The sequence below is a fragment of the Acomys russatus genome, chromosome 4 (assembly GCF_903995435.1).
Source record: "Acomys russatus chromosome 4, mAcoRus1.1, whole genome shotgun sequence".
Classification (NCBI taxonomy): Eukaryota; Metazoa; Chordata; class Mammalia; order Rodentia; family Muridae; genus Acomys; species Acomys russatus.
Window position 1 is genome coordinate 38,467,303 of NC_067140.1, and position 25,391 is coordinate 38,492,693.

Here is a 25,391-nt window from a genome sequence, read left to right on the forward strand (position 1 = left end):
CACCTATCAAAGTCCCTATGTAAACCTCTAACTTCCAAGTCTCCCCCACTATCCAAACATATCAGCTTAAAACTGACAAGGTTTTTCAGTCTTTTATTATCCTCTCTTTTCAGGAAAGATAGCCTTAACAGCCTTTGTTTTTTCGCACTGAGTGGCCTCATTTGATGGTTTCACTGCACCTCAATAACAACTATCATGAGTTGTCTGGTTAATGATGTCAAAAATCACACTCGAGTCCAGTGTTATACTTTAATCACAGCTCTGTTTTCAAAGAGCAATGATGAAGACTGCGCTCAGAAGGCAGATGTGATATTTGTAGTGTGTAGTGTGTGTGTGTGTGTGTGTGTGTGTGTGTGTGTGTGTGTGTGTGTGTGTGTGTGAAAGTAATGTTTATCCACCAGGTGTAATTGTCATCTCAAGGCTTACTGCTAAAGAAGCTCATCCTTTCTACTTCTCTCTGAACTCCTGCTGGCTGGCTCAATTCAGTTGTTCTGGTTCAAACTACTCTCCAATCTGACTGATTCAATCTGACTTTCCTCTTAGCTTCTCAATGAATTGCTCTGCTTGGCCTCAAATGTACTCTAGCAATTAGTTCTAAGCTTCTGGCTTATTCTCATTCTCTAGGTCAGTCTATCCACACCTGTGTCTAGCTTGTTCTTTCTGCAACCTGTCTCTGTAAAACTGTACCAGTAAAAACTGCTTCCAAACTCCACAAACTGAACTGCCGCTACCTGAACTGTCAGGAACTCAACTCCACTGCACTGCCTCTCAACTGACTGCCAACTCACTGAACTCCCAACTGACTGACTCTCTTCCTCTACTGCTCTTACGTTCACTCTCTTTCCTCTCTGGTTTCAGGAGAGTTGGACGTATCCTATATCTGACTCATTCTGTTAAATCTTTCTCTGATTTGTCATTTTGTCTGACCCTCAATTAGAAGTCACTTTCAAGCAAGCATGTTTCCTTCTACAAAGTAATCTTACTTTCATTATTTACAATTAAAGGTGCATACTAGGGACGTGTCTGTATTCCATCCAGATCACATACACTTAGAAGGTCTTTAGATGTGATCCCTTGTCAGAGTACCCATGCCACTGGGTTGTGTGTGTATATGTGTGGTATTTGTGTGTAGTGTGTGTGATGTATATGTATTGTGGTGTCTGTGTATGTGCAGTGTGTATATGTGTGGTTTCTGTGTATGGTGTATGTGTATTTGCGTGGTGTATATATAGCGTGAGGGTATGTGTTGTATGTGTGTGTGCTTGTGCATGTTTGAAGGATGGCATGCTTGTGATGTGTATGTTGAATGTAATATATTTCAAACATTTCCTTATTAGTTGCTGTTTTTCATCTTCAACCATAGAACCCAATCATCAACATAGCATCTTTATGAAAGAATATCCCATTCATTATTTACAAAAAATGAATAAGACATGTTGACTATGTGTCAAATCATTGCTAATTTTTCCTATTGCCTTAAGTTCATTTTAGCCATTTATTATCCATTTCTTTCATATTTTCCTGTATCAACCTAACTGAAATTTTTCACATTTCTTTTTTATTCAGATTCAGAGTAAATGACAAATGCAACTTTTACCCAGGCAAATCTCCCAGGTCTCTTACTCTTCACTCCTTTGTATCCCATTTCACAAAGCATTGGATTCAAAAGTTCAAATGGTGTCAAGAGCTATCCTCCTGCCTCTTTTTTTCTCTTCCCTATCAATCTTTCTCTTCCCCTCTCTTTACTTTTCCTCTTCCTCTTCCTCACCTCTTTATAAGTATGTTTAAATTATCATTTCCTCTGAGTTCTTAATTTATACACAGGACTCCATGACTTTATGTTGCTTTTAGTCCTACCAATAGCAGAAGACAGAATTACTCCTTCAATAATGACTCTATACAAAGTCCCAGGGGAAGTCTTAATGCCATGACAGATATTTTTTTTTCTTTTTTTTTTTTTATTAATTTATTCTTGTTACATCTCAATGTTTATCCCATCCCTTGTATCCTCCCATTCCTCCCCCCCCCCCCCATTTTCCCATTATTCCCCTCCCCTATGACTGTTCCTGAGGGGGATTACATCCCCCTATATATTCTCATAGGGTATCAAGTCTCTTCTTGGCTACTTGCTGCATGACAGATATTTTTAAATTAATTTATTCTTGTTACATCTCAATGTTTATCTCATCCTTTGTATCCTCCCATTCTTCCCTCCCTTCCATTTTCCCATTATTACCCTCTCCTATGACTGTTCCTGAGGGGGATTACCTCCCCCTGTATATGCTCATAGAGTATCAAGTCTCTTCTTGGCAATCTGCTGTCCTTCCTCTGAGTGCCACCAGGTCTCCCCCTACAGGGGACGTGGTCAAATGTGAGGCACCAGAGTACATGAGAAAGAACTCAAGAAATTAAACACCACCAAACCGAATAACCCAATTGAGAAATGGGGCTTGGAACTAAACAGATAATTCTCAACAGAGGAATATCAAATGGCTGAGAAACACTTAAAGAAATGCTCAACCTCCTTAGTCATCAGGGAAATGCAAATCAAAACAACTCTGAGATTCCATCTTACACCCATCAGAATGGCTAAGATCAAAAATTCAAGTGACACCACTTGCTGGCAAGGATGCGGGGAGAGAGGAACACTCCTTCATTGCTGGTGGGAATGCAAACTAGTACAGCCACTATGGAAATCTATCTGGTGCTATCTCAGAAAAATGGGAATAGGGCTTCCTCAAGACCCAGCTATTCCACTCCTTGGAATATACCCAGAAGATGACAAATGTTTTCACCTCTGAACCAATTCATTTATCTAAAAGATAGACAGACTGGCTCCAGTACATTAGAATCTTCATACAAAGAAAAGAAGAAATTAGCTTCCGCCACACTATTTGAATATGCTTTTTGTCAACTTGACACAAGCTGGAGTCATCTGGGAGGAGCAAGCCTCAATTGAGAAAATGCCTTCATAAGGTTGGACTGTGTGCAAACTTTTAGGGATTTTCTTACTTAGTGACTGCTGGGAGTTAGAACATCCATTGTGAGTGATCTTATCCTTGGGCTGGTTGTCCTGGTTACTATAAGAAAATGGCTATTGTTTGGATGTAGAAGAATGAGATGAAGGATTGAGGGAGTTGGAGGGGTCACAAGCACCACAGGAAGACCTACAGAGTAAACTAACCTGGTCCCATGGAGGCTCACAGAGACCGAACCACCAATCAAAGAACATGTATTGGCTGGACCTAGACCCTCTACACATATGTAGTAGATGTACAGCTTAGTTATCATGTGGGTCCCCTATTAACTGGAGAAGGGGATGTTTCCGCCTCTGTTGATTGCCTTTTGATCCCTTTTTCCTACCTAGGCTGCCTTGCTTGGCCTCAGTGGGAGATGATGCCCTTAGTCCTGCTGAGAATTGACTTGCTGGGGTGGGTGGGTACCAATGGGGGCCTCTCCTTCTCAGTGAAAGGAAGGCACAAATGTGGGGAGAGTAGTGTGAGGTGGGACTGCAAGAAGAGGAGGGAAAGGTCTCAGTCAGCTGTAAAGTGATTAAATTGATTAATTAATGGAAAGCAAGAAAACAAGCTAAACAATCCATGGGTACAAGTCAATAGGCAGCATTCTTCATGGCCTCTGCATCAGCTTCTCTTTCCAGGTTCCCACCCACTTTGAGTCTCTGCCTTAACTTCTCCCAATGGACTATAACTCGTGATATGAATGCCTAATAAACCCTGAACTCTCAAACTATTTTTGATTATAGTGCTTCATCCCAGCAATAATAACCTTAAATAAGATAATGGACAGCATGAGTGTAGGCTAAAATAGAAGAAAAGAGAGAAGGGATTAAAGAAAAAAAGAAAGAAAGGAAGAAGGAAGGAAGGAAGGAAGAAAGCTGCAGCACAAATCCCAGTGTTTACCAACTATGCGTGAAAATAGCTCTTTCTTACCATAAATCTTTTCCTGACAGTGTTGCCTTTTTTGAATAATGGTCCTTGTTTTATCATTGGAATGTGTTAGCTGAACTACATGGACATCACTGCTTTTGCAACAGCCAATGCCCTTTTACAGTAAAAAACTGACTTCTAAACACATGCTATAGTGCAGTTGCTCTATTAGAAGTTGCCAGTGATGAATTCTCTCCCCAGTATCCAGCACAACTTACCACTCCTTTCTTGAAATTCTTTTCTCCTAGGATTCCCATGATACTTCACGGCCTTCTATAGATTGGTCCTTCTTTCTCATCTCCTTCAGAGTAGACGTTTCCAAGGCCCACTTTCATCCTTCTTCCCTTCACTCTCTCCTGGTTCCAGCAACGCATCCATTCACATCCCTCAGTTCTTCCGAATGGCTCTAAATGTCAGCACCACTGCTCAGAAACCCTGCACCCTGCACAACTGAACCAATCCAGACACTCCCTTCTACTCAAAGCACCATCGCTTTAGAAGTGGCATGCGTTCCAGTATCAAGAACCCCTGGCTTTCTCTGTACTGTCAGGTATATTTCCACTTGCAGAGGCCTCCTTTCTTCATCTTGTGTCATTTCTTTCTACTCCCACTCACAACACAAAGTAGTGCTCCTTATCACCATGAAGCAGTCTATAGTAGTTTACTCCACTTCCATCCCTTTTTGGGCACATCACTCTCCTGTTCTCAAGGCTTCTATGAGTGTGCTTGCTGGTGGTTCACATTTCTTGCTAAGGGCGGCATTCCTTGAATGTCCATTCTTTTAATTTCTTTTCCTCATTGTGGCTATTAATAAATATACAGCAACACCGAAGGGCAATATTCTAGCTAGTTTACAGACCTGTAACTCCCTTTCCATGGCTTATTCTTAAACATAGACCACAGAACAAGTAAGGGTAGAGAACACAAGTCCTTTCCATCTATTTTAGACACAAGTCTGTAGTTCTGTTTAACAATTGGCTCATTATGAAGAAAGAGAGAGATGGATAGAACTTGTACTTTGTTTTCATTCATCAAATTCTTACCTCTGTTCATTTAACTTAAATAAGCCAAAAGACAAAGGAAATCTTTCTTATTTTCCTGCTGAAAATGACAATAGCATACTCGATTCTCATAATTTTTCCACAGTACTGTCTGTAGATTGATACCAAAATTAGACAATATAGTAACCTCTTACAAATAGAGGAAGCAAAGTTATTACTTCTTAGATACACAATTCTATAATCAGATCTATAATTCTGTAACTAAACTAGTAATGGACTTGGGAGATCGTCAGTTGAGAAAGTGCTTACCTTCCAAACATAAGAACCTAAGTTTTGACCACAGGCCATATAACAAAGCCAGATGTGGTAGTATCCACTTGAGTATCCAGTTCAGTACCAGAGAGGCAGAGACCTGGATCTCACTGGCCAGGCAGAACAGGAAAATTTCAAAGTTCCAGGTGAGTGAGTGATCTTCTCTCATAAAATATATGTGCATGGCCACAATATCCACAAGTCTCTCTCCCTCTCTCTCTCTCTCTCTCTCTCTCTCTCTCTCTCTCTCTCTCTCTCTCTCTCACACACACACACACACACACACACACACACACTAACATAATCGAGACTTAAGATCACGTGATTCAATTCCATATCTTATAAATGGAGTGATTATCATACCTTCATCTGGATGTGCAGAGGCTGTATGGTCACTGGGACTAAGATTTCTACTTGTATTCAGTCCTCCCTTTATATCAGCTTCCCTTTCAGAATGTGGTCAGTTTGTTTTAAATGTATGTCTTCTATAAAGGAATCAATCAGAGAAAATACAGGTAGGTTACATATATTTAGCAGTTGAAGGTACATAAAAACATGTATCTGAATCTTTACAAAAACTCTACTCTCAAATTACCCTTTTTAGTGAATGAAAAATATCCAAGAGCTAGTTTCTTTTTTTTTTTTTTTTTTTTTATCTTATTTTACCTTCTATTTTATTGAGGCATTATTTACAGACAATAATTTATAGTTAAGTGAAGAGCTAGTTTCTTAAGTAAGAATTTCTCAATTTGCCAGCCTTATCCATTGTATACAATAAGCTAGAATATTATAAATATTACTTTTTAAGTGATTGACTATTTTAACCCAGAATTAAGATGCATATATAAGATATATGCAAATATTTGATCCCAAATCATCTTTAAATGTACCTAAATAACATTTTCTTTATGTTAGTTTAGCATTTGGTAATTGATTAACCATCAAACACAGTATCCATAATATTTGAAGGGATGAAAACAAACAGATGAGTCCATTATATCATGAAGAAACACTTATTATAAAATGACTTTTTGTCAAAAATTTAATCAAACTAAAAATTAGCCTATTACTAGGCTGGCATTTGTTTCCATGGAAACTGGTTGAAGGGTGGTCCCTAAAAGGTTTTCTATTAAATGTGATTCAGCTTGTGTTCAGATTCAGTCAGGTGTGAGACACAGATAACAGCTGCCTGAGAACAAAAGAATGGTAATAGAATCAATACGTACCTCCTCTGAAGACATGTACAAAGTTAGAGCTTGAAAGGGATGTCATTGGAGAGTTTTAGGCACAACTAAGAAGTGATATGATCTGACCTATAATTGAAGTCATACTATGCAGATTCATCAGCGGGATGCTTTGTGGATTAATATCATTTTGCAATTTAAATTTCCATAGCATCTCCACTTTATCCTCTGTGAAAAAGTGTAAATGGGCTGGTGATACAGCTCAGTGGGTAAAGTGTAGGCTATGCAATAATAAGAGCCAGAGCTTACATACATATACAAAAGACTGGCATACTATCTGTATGCCCCAGCACTCAGGGAGGCAGAGGCAGGCAGGTCACTGTGAGTTCGAGGCCAACCTGATCTACAAAGCAAGTCTAAGACAGCCAAGGCTACACAGAGAAACCCTGTCTTGAAAACCCTAAAAAAAAAAAAAAACAAAACAAAAGGGCTGACAGGTGTGGTGCCTGCCTGTAATCCCAATGCTCAAGAGGCAGAGACAGGGTTCTTTAGAACAAGCTGATTAGGTAGGATATCCAGAATTAGTAAACTCTAGATTCATCTAGGTACACTGCCTTTATACATAAAGGGAAGAGGGATCAAGGAAGACACCAATGCCAAAGTTCTGGCCTCCATGTGAACACCCACCTGCACGTGTACCACATACACACTAACATGCCTACACTCACACACCCCACATACCATGCACACCACATATACACCTATACCACAAAGGTTGTTAAAATAATAGAAGCCTCAAAGATCTACTGAGTGCACTGGTAAATTACATGCTAAGCCCTCAATCAAGGTTTGTGACTCTTATTCCATGATAGATCAAAACTTTTTTCTATAGACAATGACATGTAAAGTTCAGATTGATGTGTGTGGTTCTTTTTAAGTCTACCTCTTCGGCTGTTCTCTCAATGGGAGTTTAAGTGTATCCAGGCATAAGGAGGGATAAAGAATGTCACCCTGCTGTCAACAAGCCACATGCCTGAAGTGTTAATTTCCTGAACCATCGCCGGATCACTGACAACTGACTATATAAGCTCAGACCTAATGAGCTTATAAAAGATCATAAAATGTTCACACTGAAAGAGAATTATGACTTCTAATGAAAACTCATTTTTAGGGCTCACAAATGTGCCAAAAAATAGAACTCTGATTTCTATAATAAAGAAATCCCACTACAACTTCTAGAACATGCACCAAGGGCTGACCAGTGTGTTAGTGCACATTGGCTATTAAAATATATAAACAAGTAATTTGTAGGGAGTTTTATGACTAGAAAGTTGTACAGAAGAAGAGGAATGTTTGTATTTTTCTACAAATTGTGCATCAAACACATGATAGGCTCTACAAGCAATTTAACAGAATCTAACAGTTATTAAACATTCTTTTATTAACAAGTGACCAGTACGTTCCTTTGTATTAATCAAGTAAACTTAGTTCTACTGGAACTAATCCCCAAAATCTCAGGACAGAAGTAAAAACATGTGGCTTGGGATCTTTCTAACCATCCTTTCCCTGTATAAAGTATTCTACCTGAAACTGAAAACTCATTAGATAGAAGTAATGACATAGTACATATGTCAACTTGCCTGGGCAATAGTACTCAGAAACTTGGTCAAACTTTATTATGAGTATGACTGTAAAATATCCTTTAGCTAAATTTCACATGTAAATTGATAGAATGAACAAAGTAGATCATCTTTCATATCTTAAAAGGCCCCATCCAACCAGCACCAAGGTCTTGAGGAGAGCAGAATATCTGATCTTGTAGAGAAAAAGGAAATTTCCCTGCCTCCTATTTGAACTATGACATAAGCTCTTTCTGCATCTCAAGACTACCTATGTCAAATGAAGCCATCTTTGGGCTCATATGGATGAACTCTCAGTTTTCTGATTATAGAACGTTGGACTTTCTTGCCTTCATAATTAAGTTTCTTTGGGAACCATGGCTAATATCGAGTCATATAGGAGATCTAGATAAGAAACTATTAATAAACTCAAACTAAAGCACAATATGGAAAAATCTTATGAAGAAGTAAAAACAGCAGAGCCTGCCACAAATGCCAGAAGTCAGTGTAAGAGATACAGGATATAGACAAGTTCCAAGAAAAGGAGAAAAAGAGATAAACACTAAGACCGAAGCAGTGCATGAAAAATAATGATTAAGAAATCTTGAAATCTGATGAATCGCATTTAGTGTAAAAATTTAAGAAGTTCAATATACTTGAAACAGGATAAATGTAAAGAAGATTCATTCATACATCTAAGAATCTTCTGAAAAACCATGACTAACATTCCTATCCCTGAATGTATATAGTTTATAATAACAGCAATACTTATCCATGTGATTGTGGCATCACTATAGTCACTTATTGTGACAAATGTGACACAGCTACAGCATGTTATTTAGAAATACGCAAGCAATTTGAAAGCCATAAACAAACATTAACCAATATTATAATGGTGATGAGGTCCATGTATTTAATCTTCTTTTCTTCAGACTCTTCTAATCTATATCCACCTTGACTATGTACTTTGATTTAATACTGTCTCTTTAAAACATTAAATAGCTAGTTTACATTTATCACTTTAAAGAGCTATTTTACTTCTTTCCAATATTACCATCAATAAATTTACCATTATGTCCTGTTCTCTTAACTTATGGTTTCTGTTTATACTGTAATTTCTATGACGTTTTTGTTCTCATATTAACCTTTACTCACAGTTTTCTATTTCTCCTATTAACTTCACTACATTCATAATTTTGCAAAATAACTTTTTAAATTTTACTTTACAAATTGAACATTGTCTGAAATGAATTAATAATTTTAGTATTTCCTTAAAATGAAAAATATAAATATTGCCTTTTCTGAAGTACTAATAAGAAATTAATAAGTGTCAAGATTGACATTCCTTACTCAGTGAAAATATCCTTCAAAAAATAAAAAAAATTATGAAGCCTGTATTAATTTGCTTTTCTATTACTGTCATAAAATCCATGACCAAAAGCAACTTGTAGAGAAAAGGATTGATTGGGTTTACATGTCTGATTAATCACAATCTACAGTTTGTCACTGAGAAAAGACAAGACAAAAACTAAAGCAGACCTGACTTGCCTTGGCATTGAGATGCCTAGCCAGAGCAATGCTGAAGAACATGCCCTGGATAAGGGGGAACTAGTGGAGTGACCAGCTCAGCTACCACCCAGTCCCAAATCCAGGGCTTTAAGTTGCCAACCACAAAATCTACATCATCTGTGAGCTGTTGGGGTGTATTAAAGGGCCTGTCCTCTGGATCCACAGCTGCAGGATCTCCATAACACAGGGCAACAACAGGATAACTGGGAGGAGTCCCAGTGAGGAGCCAGTATTGATGCTGTCATAGAAGCTGGAGACTTCGAATCAAACCAATGACTCATTGCAATGAACATTCACAAGTAAAGATGTATGAATAGAAGTATATTATGGGATACACTGTGACGACGTACTACAGCTTCCGTGATGAGATGTTTTCTTATGGGACCTTAATGCCCCAGGGTTACAGAGGAAAGGTTAAGGAAGCTTCAACCCCAGATACCTGAAAACATGAGGATGGCAGGAGTTGACTACCTCCCCTACCCCAACCTGGCATCATGAAGCCAGCTCCCTCACCATCAGTCCTAGCAAGAATGTATTGCCCTGACAGATATTAGCCTTCACTTCCTGTTTGACCTTATAAGGCCTTCTCCTCAGGCCCTAGAGCCCCTAAGTATGGAGCTGAAGCATCTTCCAACACCCCTGCCCTGACCAATGATACATAGCCACACAAACCTTGGCCCAAAGACCCTAGCCACCTCTTCAGGGCCATAAATATCCCCTTAATAAACTGAACCAGTTCTCCAAAGCTGCTCCTGGGTGTGTTCCTTGCCTGCATACTCACTACTGACCAAGATCTTGCACTGCACTCATCCACACCTGACTCAGCTTCCGTCCCTCCATCCCAGTTCAATGCACCACAGACCAGGCTACCCCACACTAAGGAGGAAGTGGACACAGGGCAACATTTTCTATGCTTCATTTTGTTTATTTTTACTTGTGTGTTTGTGTGGTTTTTTGGGGGGGAAGGGGAGAAGAGTTGCAAGGGCAGATACGAGGGAATGGGGAAATGAATGGAACTTGGGTGCACGATGTGAAACTCACAAAGAATCAATGAAAAAACTAAACAAAAACAAATACAAACAAACAAAAAGAATTCAAGCAGGTCAGAATCATGGAGTGAGGAATTCAAGCAGAACCGTGGAGGGCCACTGTTTACTGACTTTTTCTTATATCTTCCTCCATGTCTTGGTGTCTTATAATACCCAGGACCATCTGCCTAGGGATAACCCCACACACACCAATCATTAATCAAGAAAATGCCTCCCATGCTTGCTTGCCTACAGGCCTCTCGGGTGGGGCATTTCCTCAACTGCAGTTCCCTCTTTCTAGATGGCTCTAAAATGAGGGTGAGGAAACAAATAGGCAAAAAGACCTAGGAAAAGAGAATTCACTGAAACTATTCTGCATTGTAAACAATAAATGGAGAACAGACATATGAAGAAAGAGTACATAACAATCCAGAAAATGAATGTCACTACAAAACTGCTTAGGGAAATATAAACAGACTAGTGACTATTTAAGGCAATAAGAAGGATAATATCTTATAGGGTTGATCACTTATGTAGAAGCAAAATTTATGACAAAAGTAATAAATAAAAAGTGAGATGTTTAAATATGTATAAATCATAGTCATTACAATTGATATCAGGTAAATACTTCTCCTAAAACCCAATTCTATAATTTCCTTATTTAAAATTCCATGCCCAGCCTTTTTCTTTGATATTGGCTATCAATTTTGTTATCCGTGCCTTTTTAAAAAATATGGCCTTTCTAAATTGCAATAAAAGTGAATAAATTAAATGTACCCTGGAAAAAAAGCATGGACATCACAGATATATGTTTAAGATTTCAAGGTTTTATTCCTTTTTTCCCAGATTAAGCCATAATTTTTACTAAACTACATATTGACATGCACTAAAGACAAAATGAAGCCCATGAATAATACCATAGTTCACAGCACATCTCTTTTTTTCTCAGGATTGGTCTTCTCTGGAGTTTTCTAATTTTATCTAACAATGTGATTTACATATCACATCAGGTACTCTTTGTTTTATTTGCTAGAAAGATTGCAGTTGAATTTGCATTTCTTGTCTAAACACGTTTTCTCTAAATGTGTACTATGATATTCAACTTATGACGTGCATTCACTCTTCATTTTACCTGTCTTACCCGTGCCAATTTCCCTTCACTAAAATTATTTCATATATATGTATACATATCCATATATATTTATTACCCTACTAACTTGAATTCTATGTATTCTGACTATCCTTCCCAGAACAAGAGATGAAACAAATACATACTAGGCATGTGTGTGTGTGTGTGTGTGTGTGTGTGTGTGTGTGCACAACTTGCTGTTAAAGCTCTTGCAGATAAATTCATTCTGTTTCTTTACAAACATTTTCTCATAAAATCATCAAAAACCAAGAAAAAAGATATTTATTGTACACATTTTTTATATGGGAAAATAGAATCAATGACTAGGCACAAACCACACAATAAATAACAAAGCCAGAATTATCTCCCATGCTCTAAAACCTGTCTTTATCTCTCATTTGCTCATCACAGCATTCATGTATCCACTCTGTGAATGCATTTTTATTGGCTATATAATGCATGCCAGTCTGAAAAATCATTTAAAATGCCACCTGTCATAGAGCTTGCAGGCCCTGCCCTGTCATAACCTGAAAGGTCTGGCTTGGTGAACTAGGTTAGCCCTTGGGAGGATGCTACTGTGAACCGCTTATAATCACTTCTCACCCACACAGACACAGGTGTCCCAAAAGTTTAAGCTTTTGGTCTCATCGCATGCATGCATGCACGCCACGCACGCTCGCACACACACACACACACACACACACACACACACACATACACACACCACAAACTTTATAGTAAATGAATCCACACTAAAAAAGTAAGCACTGGCATTGAAATCACAGTAAGGTTTCCTAAATATTCCCAAGTGAGTCAGATAATTGACGCTGTGAAACAACATTGGGTTTAGTTCTTTTTAGTGAGAAAAATAAACCAACATTAACCACAGCACAAAGCCTAACAAAATTATCTCCAGTTACACTGAACCAAAAGGTAACTTTAGAACCAAGCTGCCAATATGTCAAGCTTTCAGTCTGACATGCTTTTGAGGACCGAAATTCCTTTCATCACTCAATGTCATGCAATGACTCCCTCAGAAAGCTGAGTGAATATGGCCTGAATAATGGCTGAGTATGGCTTGGAGTAGCTAATGGGTTACTGTCAGCAAAGAGAAATGATCCCACTTCAGCCCTTATTCAAACTACATAGCAACCCCTTGTCTGTGCAGTCTGTGTAACACGGGCCTAAGAGATAACCTAATAAAAAAGGAGGCCTCTTGAGAGGGAACGTGGGAATTTTCTCTGGGATCAAGAATGACAACTGCAGCTAGGAATGGTGCTGCACGCCTTTAACCCCAGCACTCTGGGAGGCAGAGGCAGGCAGATTGCCGTGAGTTCAAGACCAAAGTGAGTCCAGGGCAGTCAAGGCTACACAGAGAAACTACCTCGAAAAACATAAAAACAAAAAGCAAACAAAAAAGAATGATAACTACAAATCTCAGCTCAAAACTGCATCTTGAAGAGTCCTCAGCCCCTCAGGACCACTCAACACATGAGTCTTCCTGGACTGTATCCTCTGTAAGAGCCTTTTCATTGTCCTTTGAGATGTTACAATAAATCATTTCCTGGACAGATGGTAAGCTCTTTGAGCATCGCAGAGTGCCTCTCTTATTTATTCCTTATAACATAAAGAGAGAGGGAGGAGGTAAGGAGGGGGAAAAAGGGTTATCTGGGCAGGAAGGGGTGTGGCTGGGCAGAGGAGGGAGAACAGACAGCCAGAACAGCATTTTACTGAAGGAGCAAGGCCTTTCATATCAGACTCCTTGCCCTAAGTTCCAACCCTGCTTCCTCCTTACTAAGCATTAAGCTGCTAGTTTTTTTAAAAGATATTTGATTTTTTTTATTTTATTAAAATATTTATTTATTCATATTGCATCTCAACATTTATCCCATCCCTTGTATCCTTCCATTCCTCCCTCCCTCCCATTTTCCCCTTACTCCCCTGCCCTATGACTGTGACTGAGGGGGACCTCCTCCTCCTCTATATGCTCATAGGGTATCAAGTCTCTTCTTGGTAGCCTGCTATTCTTCCTCTGAGTGCCACCAGGTCTCCCCATCCAGGGAACGTGGTCAAAAATGAGGCACCAGAGTAGGTGTGAAAGTCAGACCCCACTCTCCACTCAACTGCGGACACTAAGCTGCCAGCTTTTGAATTCCATACCTGTAACGTACTGACATTTGTAAAACCTTCTACCCAGACTCATTGTAAATCAAATAACATCTCATTTAGAGATGGCCAATAGTTGGTGTGTTTAATAAATGTCACTTTGAAGTGTTTTCTCTTCTAATTAAAACTCTCATAAATGAGGAGATGCAGAAATGGAACTGTGACATAAAAGAAGTCTCCTGCATTAGACATTTTGACCAATAAAATATTAAGGCAAAACAAGAAAAATTATATCTATGGTCCTATCTCAGAGGACAAGGCTGTAAATAGAATAATATGTGGTTAAGGATAAGTTCTGTGTAATGAAAGTTATAGTGCAATTGTAGCTTCTGACCTAATCTGCCAAAGCTAGTGACATCCTTTGGAGGATTTTCTGGCTACATATTTTGAAAATGAACATACAGACAATATGTGGTGTCCTATCTACATCACTTCACATTTTCTCCTCACACCAGCTGTGGAAACAAGCATTTGCCTTCCCCTTTGTAGAGGAAGAAATGAGTCCTGGCGAGACAGAATGATGCTCTGGTGCTCCCGTAACTGCTACATGGCAGAGTCTGAGCTCTGTGCAGCCTTCAATGGGGCTCCGCTGTCATTGTGTATCCCCAGACAGTATTCCAGGCACAGAGAGGACAATGACTTAGATATTAGTAGTAGATATTTTTTGGAGAGTTTCAAATAAAGTACTGACCCAAAGGAAAGCTTCTCATAACAAATATAGCCATTAGTGGGAACAATATTTGAGAAAATACCTAGGATTCCCTTGAGGAAGACGGGAGCATAGTCATCCTCAGAGAGAGGGAGGGAGTCTGTGTGAATGTTCAGATGGCAACAGAACACTGAGTGTAGAGCTACCTGGCCACTACCACAGCACTGTTAGTGTAGAACCACGCCCCCTTCCTTCTTAGGAGATGCCCCAGGGGAACAAGGAAGTTCATGCAGATTTGTCTGTTCTCAGGCTTTATCTCACCCAGGCCCAACTGAAGAGGAGTTTAGGCTAATTTCTATACAGTGTATTGTGACAATCAGAAGAGTTAAGCCAAGGCAAATTTAAAGGGGGATGAAGCAAGCCTGGTAAGGTCAAACATACCTGTAATCCCAACACTCAGGGGCGAGGTGAGGCAGGGAGGGAAGGTAGAGACAGACAGATCTCTGTGAATTTGAGGCCAGCCTGGTCTCCAAAGTGAGTCCAGCACAGCCAAGACTACACAGAGAAGACCTGAATAGAAAAAAAAAAACTAAAACATAAAAAGTTTAAAAAGAGGTTGATTAGAAGAAATGAATGACTAAAATCACAAACAATTTAATTGCACCAAGTCACAGTTGAAAGAATGCAGCTCAGAGTGAAACCTTCCAGAAGTGCAAAACAATAGACCTTCTCAAACATTTTCTTTTTAAGTTTTGCTCAATCAAGTTATCTGAAGCGGTATCACACCCACTCCTTTTGCAATTTCCTTTCCTACTAGCCCCATTTTTCCTCTGCAATGGGCAGTAGGCATCTCAGGATCCAGCTGCAGGATGATTGTGGCTTTGCTTCCAAATCCCACAGACAGGATGACATGGTGAACACAAAATGGGGAGGATGGAGCTCTATTGTTCTGCAAAAGAACAAACCAGTGCTTAATCTAATGCAAACATAATTACTTTTAGTTAAACAAAAGGAGGAAAACAAATAAGAAGAAAAAAACATTCACTGTTTACTGCATAGGCTGTCTGCTCCAAAATGAACAATTACATGGATATCCGATAGGCATCACATTCCGCCTCTCAGCTGCTGTACTTTGAAAACAAGTCTCAAAAGCAGTTGCAGAGATGCCTAGGAATGGGGGCACTGGGTCCTAGTGACTCTCTTGTCTCCAATATTTCCTATTTTAGTTTCACAGCACGGATTTCCCCCTTAGTCTGAATATTAATGGTGACCTGGCACTTCAAAATAAAATGATACTAAGGTCAGGTGTCAAGAACTGGAATATTTAAAGACTTTTCCCATTGACCTTGATGTGAGTGTGACCCATTTGATGTCCCCAAGCAGATATTAAGCCAGAAGAAATAAATATTCATAGATCTGTTCAGCAAATATTTATTGCCAAACTACTCTAAGACGAGAGTTGTACTGGAGTGAGTAGTATTAAAAAATAGTGACTTTCTCCTAGACCAGATAGCGTAATGGAGCAGCTCTATGGAATGATCAATTTACATGAAAGAAGGGAAAGCTTATTTGGAACATATAAAGGCCCTATATTCAAATGTACATAAAAGTTGACATGACAATATAGCCAAGAAGCCTACATTGCTAGCTGTGCAGTAAAAAAAGAGCTGTCAGCAATAGAATTTCTACAGCTTTCAACTAAGCCAAGAATTTAAGAATAAACAGGAATTAAATACCAGGCAAATGAGTTCTAAGAAACTCCATCACCTCCTCAGGACCTTGAAAAGTGAACATATTGCTTGGGATTTTGTTAGTTATTGTATCGGGGAAGCTTCGGTTAGTTAGAATTCAATAAGGAGTGATTAGTGGGTATATTGGGGATTCTCACATTGTAATGGCATAAAACAACTGAAATTCTCTTTCCTGTGTCTGAAGCCATGAAGTTGTCGGCTAAAGTGTACAGGGCTGAACTCTTAGGATGCTGAAGGGCAGAATCTCCCCTTGCCTGTTCCATCTCCTAAAGGGTACAAGTGTCCTTGGCTTGGGGGCATGTGCCACCATTTCTGCACAGCTTTCTCATCTCTTTGTCTTCTTTTTTCTGTGCCTCCACTGTGTCTAATGAGGATAGTTGTCATTAGAATTTGGACATATCCAGTTAGTCCAAAGACACCTCAATCAGAGATCTTTTATTACTCTATAAAGACCGCTTTTTCAAACATGCAACGAGTGACAGGGATGTGGTCCTAGTTTATGTAGACCACACTGCAATCTCTGGAAAGCAACGAGCACTGCTGTGAGAGGGTAATTTGTGAGGAAGAAGTAGAGAGACAGGTGGAGCCTTGGGAGTCTTCCAGTCGGCAGAAACATCTCTCCACCACCATTCTCTTCTCTGAAACTAGACACTGTACCAGTCTCCACTTCACTTTCCTTTTTGTTTTGTTTGTTTGTTTGTTTGTTTGTTTCTCATTTTAATAGGCTCTGTTCCTCTTAGTATCCTTCTTGGTCCTTTGGCCAGTGAATCTCTCATGGTTCAACATCCTGGGCCCAACTCCATTCCCCATGAGCTGCATTTCAGGCTTCAGACTCCGAGTTGACAACAGACCCCGAAAGTCACTGACGACATTGGGCGTATCCTTCAACCCTTCCCCTACAGGCAATAATGCTCCCACTACCTAATATAAATAGTGTAACAGGCTGACAGGAAGAAGTGGACTCTCCCTTTCTACAGATCAGCCAGTGCAATCAGAAGGAAGGCCAGAAGCTTGAAACTTGAGGAAAGTTCAGGGAAAAATATCCAAGCAGCTAAGCTAAAGTACACTGGTCAATACAAAACAGGATTAACTCTTTTCCAGCCATGAACAGGAACCTGTAAGACATTTTTTCCTCATTACAAAAACAAAAACAAAAAGGAAAAGAAAAGTAGTTAGCCTGCTCCTGGCCTTTTTCAATAACACGGCCCAGTGGAGTGTTATCCTGGAACACACCAATGTGCAACTGCTCTCTAGTGGCCTGGGAACATAGATATCAATTGTAGGCATTGATTCTCTGTGTGTTAAAATGTAGGCCAACCTGCAAAAGACTATGTTGAAAACAGCATGGACTGATCAATTGTCACTGTATAAATTCAGCCAGGGATTATCTTGCTTGGATGAAAGTGGATTTGGCTACTACTCTCCAATGAAGTAAAATCCAGCTCTCCAGCCATCCGTATGCTCATCACTGAGATAAATGCATAAACCTATGTGTCCAATCAATAGCTAAAGTCCTAGGGGAAGAAATGATCCTTAGGACTGCCAGTTCAAGATCCAATACAAAAATGTGTACAGGATCTGGCTACTACTTTGAAAGAATTTGAGATAGGTTTTACCTTTAATTGTAATTTGAGCAATTAATGAGGAGATGGTGGGGTTCTTAGCAGACATAAGAAGTGAGACTTGGAGTCACAAGAAAGCACATTGTAATGCTAAAACTTATTGAAAGTCCTACATAGAATAAAGACAAACAAAACTAGAAAATAAAAAGGTCGCATTGTTCTTTTATGTGTTTGCAAGTATGAAACAATACTTTATTTATAAATTCCCTACGTCAAAATAGTAGTAATGTCCCATAGAAACCTGTGCCTTCCTTTCTCCCTTGGTATAGATATGATTAGCCCATGAAAGCTGTTTTAGTTTATGTTTAAATTATGCTCCAATCTATACTGTCTCAATAATAATTCACTATGTCAAAATGGACTTTAAAAATAAGGAATAGTTCACTAAGCTTGAAAAAAAACTAGCTTATTTAAAATAGAACAAACCTCCCTACTGGTTATTGTGGAAGTTTTTTCTGTTCAGACATTATAAACAACTACCAATGGCCTTCCAAATTATCTTCCTAAAATATTTAAATCTTTTAAATGTGTAGGGTTATTGTAAATATTGTAAGAGCATTCCCACTCACTTTCCTGTATTATTAACATCTGCTATCAGTATGCTATATTTGTCATAGTTGATAAATATTGACATATCTGTCGTGTAAGTTTCCCTCGGGAGACATAAAGCATGCCTATTTGCCCCAAGTAGAGCACCAATGACAGAGAAAAGAAGCAGTAAAACCCAAGTCAATCTTAGAGAGTCAATGAGTTCATTGTGGTCGCTCACAGGGCAAGGTGACATGCAGGCAGATGCATTACTGAATACCTACTCTAGCATAGGCAATGATTCACACGCGTCATTCCTGGGACTTGCTGAGCCATTTGTAGGCAGCTCTACTATAGAATTCTCTCTCTGCAGTCATTGTCTATTGCATGCAAACCCTGGGAAGAGGCCCAGTGACTCCTACAACTTAAGCCTTGCAAGATTCTTAGCTTCTCGAATCTTCTAAGCCTCCATCTACTCTCTGCGAAGGGATATTTTCATTCAGAGGAAATAGTTAAACAACTACTTCAGAACTAAATGAAATATAGTATGTCATAGCTCATGGAAGAAGGCACTTTACATTTAGTTGTCTCTGATAATTCTTGTTTTTTTATAACCTTGACAGTATAGCAGAATACTGGTCAGGTGTTTCATAGACTATCCTTCAGTTGAGGATTGTCAATATTTTTCCTCACAACTAGAGTAAGTTAAAAGATTTTGATAACTAGTTTACTTCAGAGACCTCACCACATCACTTCATAGACAAGAAGTATCCTGGATATGAAGTAACCAGGAAAGCCAATAGTTACATCTTGGTGGTTGAGGTAGTTAGCGTTCTCTGGCATGAAGAACTGCAAGTTATTAGCAAAGTGTGAGAACATAGTCAAAATCAATAGCCAGTAAGCCCCTTGCAGTACTGACAAGGAAACACCCTGCAGAATATCAAGGTCGTCAACTACCATTACCCAAGTCAGAGATGGACAGAGTGGAGTTCAGCCATCCCTAACCGAATGAGCTGTACATGATCACCCATCCCCTGCTTGGGAGGGACATGTGTGAAATATGCAGGAACTCAATTTCTCAGCCCATCAGATATCAGAGAACCAATGATTCTCATGGTTATTGATTGCCTCAGCCTTTGTCCAATTTCTAGCTTAGCCCCACAGAACCCTTGACGAGAAAGTTCAATGGCTTTATATCTCTTAGGAACATCTCCCAGTTTTGGTAGCATCTCTTATCTGTTCTAAATTTCTCACTTTTTTGTTATTCTGGCTCAAAAAGCTTGCTGTTGATTTGCTTGCTCTCACAAGTTCCTCTTTCTTCAATTTGCATTGATGCAAGACAAGGTCAATTTTTGTTATTCATGATTGTCTAATACCCTATGTCCTTGAGTCAAGCATAACTGGGCTGAGAAAAGTCCTATAATATTCAAAAACATAAGAGTCACTTGGTGTAACCGACATTTACATTGGGAGAGAGTAAATCTGTTCTATAAATTTAACAATAGAATACCTCCATAAAATATCTGGAATTCATGTACATGGAAAATCAGTGAGCAATCACAGGTATCCATTCTACACTTTTAGTAACAACTCAATTGTATTTTATTTTTGTAATCAGAGTGTTTTTCTGACCATTCAGCATTCTTTAATTGGCTCCTATGCCTCTTTGACATGTTCATATCATTGTAAGGCTATTTATTAATTCTCCCTCTTACTCTTTTTTCTACCTTTATTTGTAATTTCTTTACTTTCCAACATTACAAACAATCTCAGGCTCCCATTGCACAGTTCCTGTCAAGTTCTATAATCTGGTATTTCTTCAAAAAGTTATAGCTCTTTTTATTAAAGGAATGTGTTCTTAAATCTGGAAGGATACGTCTATAAAGATGAATATCAAAGTCAACACAGTGGAGATATCTATGGAATAAAATATTGCATATTTGCAAAATGCTTTATAATTTTCGGGCACACATAAATTCACTTGGCCCATGCTTTACATAGAGGTGAGCATTATTATACCATTGTTTCACTATACTAAAGAAATAACTGAGAACTTGAGACTTCTGTGACTACCATGGTCAAAAATACATGAGCAGAAGATGAAAATAAATGCCTTCTAATTGCCTATATTAAAGTTTAGTTCTCAAGTTGCAATACTGATACTTAGGTCAATGGTGATGTGCTTTTAAAAAGGAATTTGTACAAGTTGATAGTTAGTTGGTCAAATCATTGTCATGTCAATTACTTGCTTGTTTATATTGCAACAATATACATCCTAGCTTTAACAGATGATTCTATTGATAAATAAGGTAAATTAGTTAATAAGGTCTTCAAAACCTCAGTGACCTACAGAGTATGACATTGAAAGATGTTTTTACTATTTTAAAGATTGACTGACAATAAGACAGATTAACTCCTGGCAACATCCAGCCTACCTTGAAGAAGATGATAAGCATCAAAGAACCTCCTTATGGAGATGACTTCAAATGCAACAAACCAGCCACTGGGAAAAATATTCTCATTTTGGCCACTGACAGAATTCTGCATAAAATGGCCAAGCTTAGATGCAGGCAAAGTCGATGGCCAAACTCTGCCAAGACAGGGTAAGCAAGTCCTCAATAGTGCCTGCCTCACAAATATGTATGTCATATATACTAGGCCAGAAGGCTGAAGATGATGTTCCAATGTCATAGTTTTGAGTGACTGATCAGGCAGAAAACTGTCTCTGTCATTTTTTTCACTTTGGAAGCTTCTAATCTGCACATCCTGTTTATTCAGGTTACTAATTTTAGTCCTTCTCAAGTCTCTGATGGAGTTGAAGACAAGATAGTTTAGTCTTACAATTAAGTTTAGTTGTTTAGGGGTTAAGATGTTTGTAGGTCTAGATAGATGTTTTACGTTGGTAGAGATGAGACATGATAGATATTGATTTACATTCAGAATTTTAGACTCACCAAGATAGGAAAGATGTTTTCTTCAAGGTTGCCAAATACAAACAGACAAAACACTATTAATGCAACATTAATACACTTCCTGATTTTTTGTGGTACTTCTTGCTGTATGTAGTTTATTTTGTGTATCTAAAAAATAAAAAAAAATGCATATTTTAAACAAAGAATTTGTTCTTTCTTTCCTTTCCAGCTACTCTGAGATAGTTATCTAGAAAAGTTGCAGGTCTCAAAGGACTATGATCAACACTTTATATTTATAGAATTTCTCTTTGTTTCAAACCTCTAGTGGATCATTTTGTCATTCCCTCACAAAACACTTTGTGTTTCCCGCCTTCTATCTTTATAGGGCCAGTGCTTACCTTAGTAACAGAATGGTTCATAAAAGTCACTGAGCAAAAGCAGTTTACCCAATGGGGTAGATAATGAACAGAGAAAATGAGGATCATTCAGCTGCGCCATATAGTGCAGTATATAGTATCAGCATACTATGGCTTATTTATAGCCAGCATAGAGAAAACAGATATTAGCTTATATTTCTATTCTATGTTTAGTATTTTTCGTTGTCCTCAGCTCCCAGTATATATTATATAGTAAGTACCCAATAGCTACCTGACAATATATTAACAGTGATGAATGTAAAAATTTGTGTGAGTCAATGACTAGAGGTGAGGTGAAGGAGTCTATGGCTAACCTGCAAACACCAGGAGGCCTACTCACTGGATTTCATCAGTGCATTAAATAGTGTGTTATTGACATTCCAGAATAAGTTTTATGACAAATTGCTAACACAGACTGGAAACCTGGTATCTTACAGAGCATCAGAAGGATAAAAATACTTGCAGTAGCAGATGTTAAGAGGAAAATTAATATTAGAGTTCCACCGACCAGAAGTGGAAATTCTGATCCAAAGATAAAATAGTTAGGGTTATTAAATACCTACTGATTTTTATTTGACAACAAGATATACTCTCAGAATCCTCCATTGATAAATAAGTTGTAACATGCTGCCACTAAATACTTCACTATATAGCACAGGGCAGTCCTCACTTAATCTCCCCATTGGGTAAACCTTGCTTGCCCAGTGGCTTTGTGGTAAACCAATGCTATTACTAAAGTAAGTTCTGGATCTAATGGACATTAGACTTCCACAATGGTAACCAAGGAACTACAATTATTTTAATTCCTTCAGTATGTTACAACTTTGATTTTCCTAGACTTATTAGCTGGTAAATATGAATGTGGTAAAGGTATCCCCTAAATATGGAAATGAAACTCCAAGGAAAAACACATATTTTGCTTCTAAAATTTCTTCAAACTTATTTGAGAAAACATTTAATAAGGCTTAAGATAACAGACGCTGAAATTGCTTAAATTTAGACAGAAGTAAACTGATGAACAAATGAGAAATGATGAAGAGAAAAGGTGTTTCCTGGTAGGGGGAAAGCTAAAATGAAAATGAACACACAGTCTGTGAGATGTATTTAAATCTCAGAGCCAAACTAGCTATCCAGGGGAAGCCGCTTTTCATCTTCCGAGTTGACACAAGCCTTTTGAAACCTCCATGGCTTTGACCTTTCATTATTGCTGAACACAGCCACCTGCCTTCACCCTTCACCCCAGCCTCTCGCCTGAGGACGGAAGAAGATGCCCTCAGCCCCTCTGCAATAGCATGAGGCTTTTGCTGTCTCCACTTCAAAACTGGCCAGATTGTGAAATGTGAGTCTTTCAGGAAAAGATTTTTTTTTCTCTCCGAGCCAGCGTTTTTTTTTTGTTTTTTTTCCTGAGAGATGTAATACATCAAAGCGGAGAAGAGATGCAATCATGCAGGGAATGATTTCAAAAACTTTAATGAAGCGTTTAAAATAAACTCATTTGAAGGTAATTTAACAACACCACTTTTACAATTAAAAATACTATTTTAGCATGCAAATGAAGAACATTACTCCCGTGTCAGGATGGAAAATGAAGTGAAACCGAGGGGCTTCTGAAACATGAATGCCATCTCAGTAATTTCTCATCACTCCATGGCACTCTAAGGCAGCCTAATGAAAGAATGAATTGATTTAAGCAACATTTTGTTGCAGCAATTGGGGTTTGAGGAATTAAATTAACTTGATGGCTGGTTGTAAGAGCCAGGCTTAGACTTGGCATTATCTTGTTACTAAAATTAATTTTTATCCTCTCATAAGCTTTATTTGTTTTTTCCCCTCTCTCTTCAATCTTGAAATGCCAACCAAGGATTCCAACAATTAACAGAACACTTCATCGGGCCTCTACAATGTATTAACAGTTGTTTGAAGACATACATGTGAAGGCAAAATTATACTCTGCGAAAACAAATTGGACTCCAACTGCTGCCTTCGGGAACTGCAGTGTGCTCGAATCTTCCTTGGAAGGGTAATAGGAACAGCAAGCTGGCACACAGACTAAGCCAAGACAGCAATTCTCAATTTTCCTCCTCTTCACAAGACAGTTGACAAATAGCGTCCGTACAGCGCATCCATGTCTGAGGAAGGCTGCAGTTGTATTTCAGCTTCGTTAATTCAGGCTGTAGATCCTGGCTGAGTCCTGAGTGACTGAAATGTACAAATGTATTTCTAATCAGTAAAATATATAATAAGAATGCTGGTAAGTGAGAGTGGCATTGCTGTAAAGGCAACATTGTAAGTTTGAATTTTTAAAGTAGGTCAGAAATTTTGTGCTTTAAATTCCATTTTTTTTAATTAAAAGAATGTTTTTATATAGTGAGACAAACATAATGCCCATAGGAGCTTGGTTATTCCTACCAAAGTTCTCACATCAGAAGAATCAATCAACTATGAATCAAAGATATTTGGAAAAGGAATAAATTTTTTCACTGAAGCCTTATTTTTTTTCCTGTTGTTATATCCTAAATAATATGGTGCCACAGCTACTTCCCTAGAATTTACATTGTATTTGGCAATACAAGTCATTTAGAAATGATTTAGTGCACACAAGAAGATATGCAACACTTATATGCAAATGCAATGTTACTGTATAAAAAGTACTGGAGCATCCAGGAATCTGAGGGAGTGACTATAATATGCAAATGAGTGGATGCCTTGTTGACAGCATTTTCTGCTATAAACTCTTACGATTTTATAATTTTAATTTTTATATACTATATTTTCTCATGTTTTCCCCTTTCTCAACTCCTCCCAGATCCTCCCACCTCACTATGTACCAAGCTTCATCAGCTTTATGATCTCTCCCCGTCTTTCTCCTCTCCAAAAATTATACAACAAAAACAATAAGACCAAAAAAAAATCCCAAAAATCAACAAAAAACAAAAAGACACACTTGGGGGGGGCGGGGTCGAGTTCATTTTGTGTTGCTCAACTACCTCTGGGCATGGAGCCTACCTTGGAGTGTGGTTAATCTACCCAATAACACTCCATTGGAGAAAACAAAGATTTACATGTCTAGTAGGTATCAATTACAATTAGCCTTTTAGTTAGGGGTGGTAATTTGTGTCCTACTTCACCTTCTCAGTGCTCGTATTTTCTTTGGTTTGAAGCTGGGCAGATCTTGTGTACCCTGTCACAGTCTCTGTAGGTTCACATATGTATCAGTTATGTCTGGCAGATTTCTGTTTCCTTAGAGTCATCTACCACCTCTGCCTTTTACTATCTTTCTGCCTCTTCACATAGATCCCTGAGCCTTGAGAGGAGGAGTTTTATGGAAACATCTCATTTAGGACTGAATGCTCCAAAATCCACTCCCCAAGTGACTAACAGTTATAATGCTGAAAAGTATTACTGTACTCTGTATGCTGCAGGAGGAGAAAAGTAATCATCAGTATCAGCCAGCTCCAAAACCAACAACCTACAACAGCATCCTGCCTGCAAGATATACCGGAGCAACAGTGCCACAAATATTGTAAGATTGACCAACTACATTTTTTGGATGTAAGG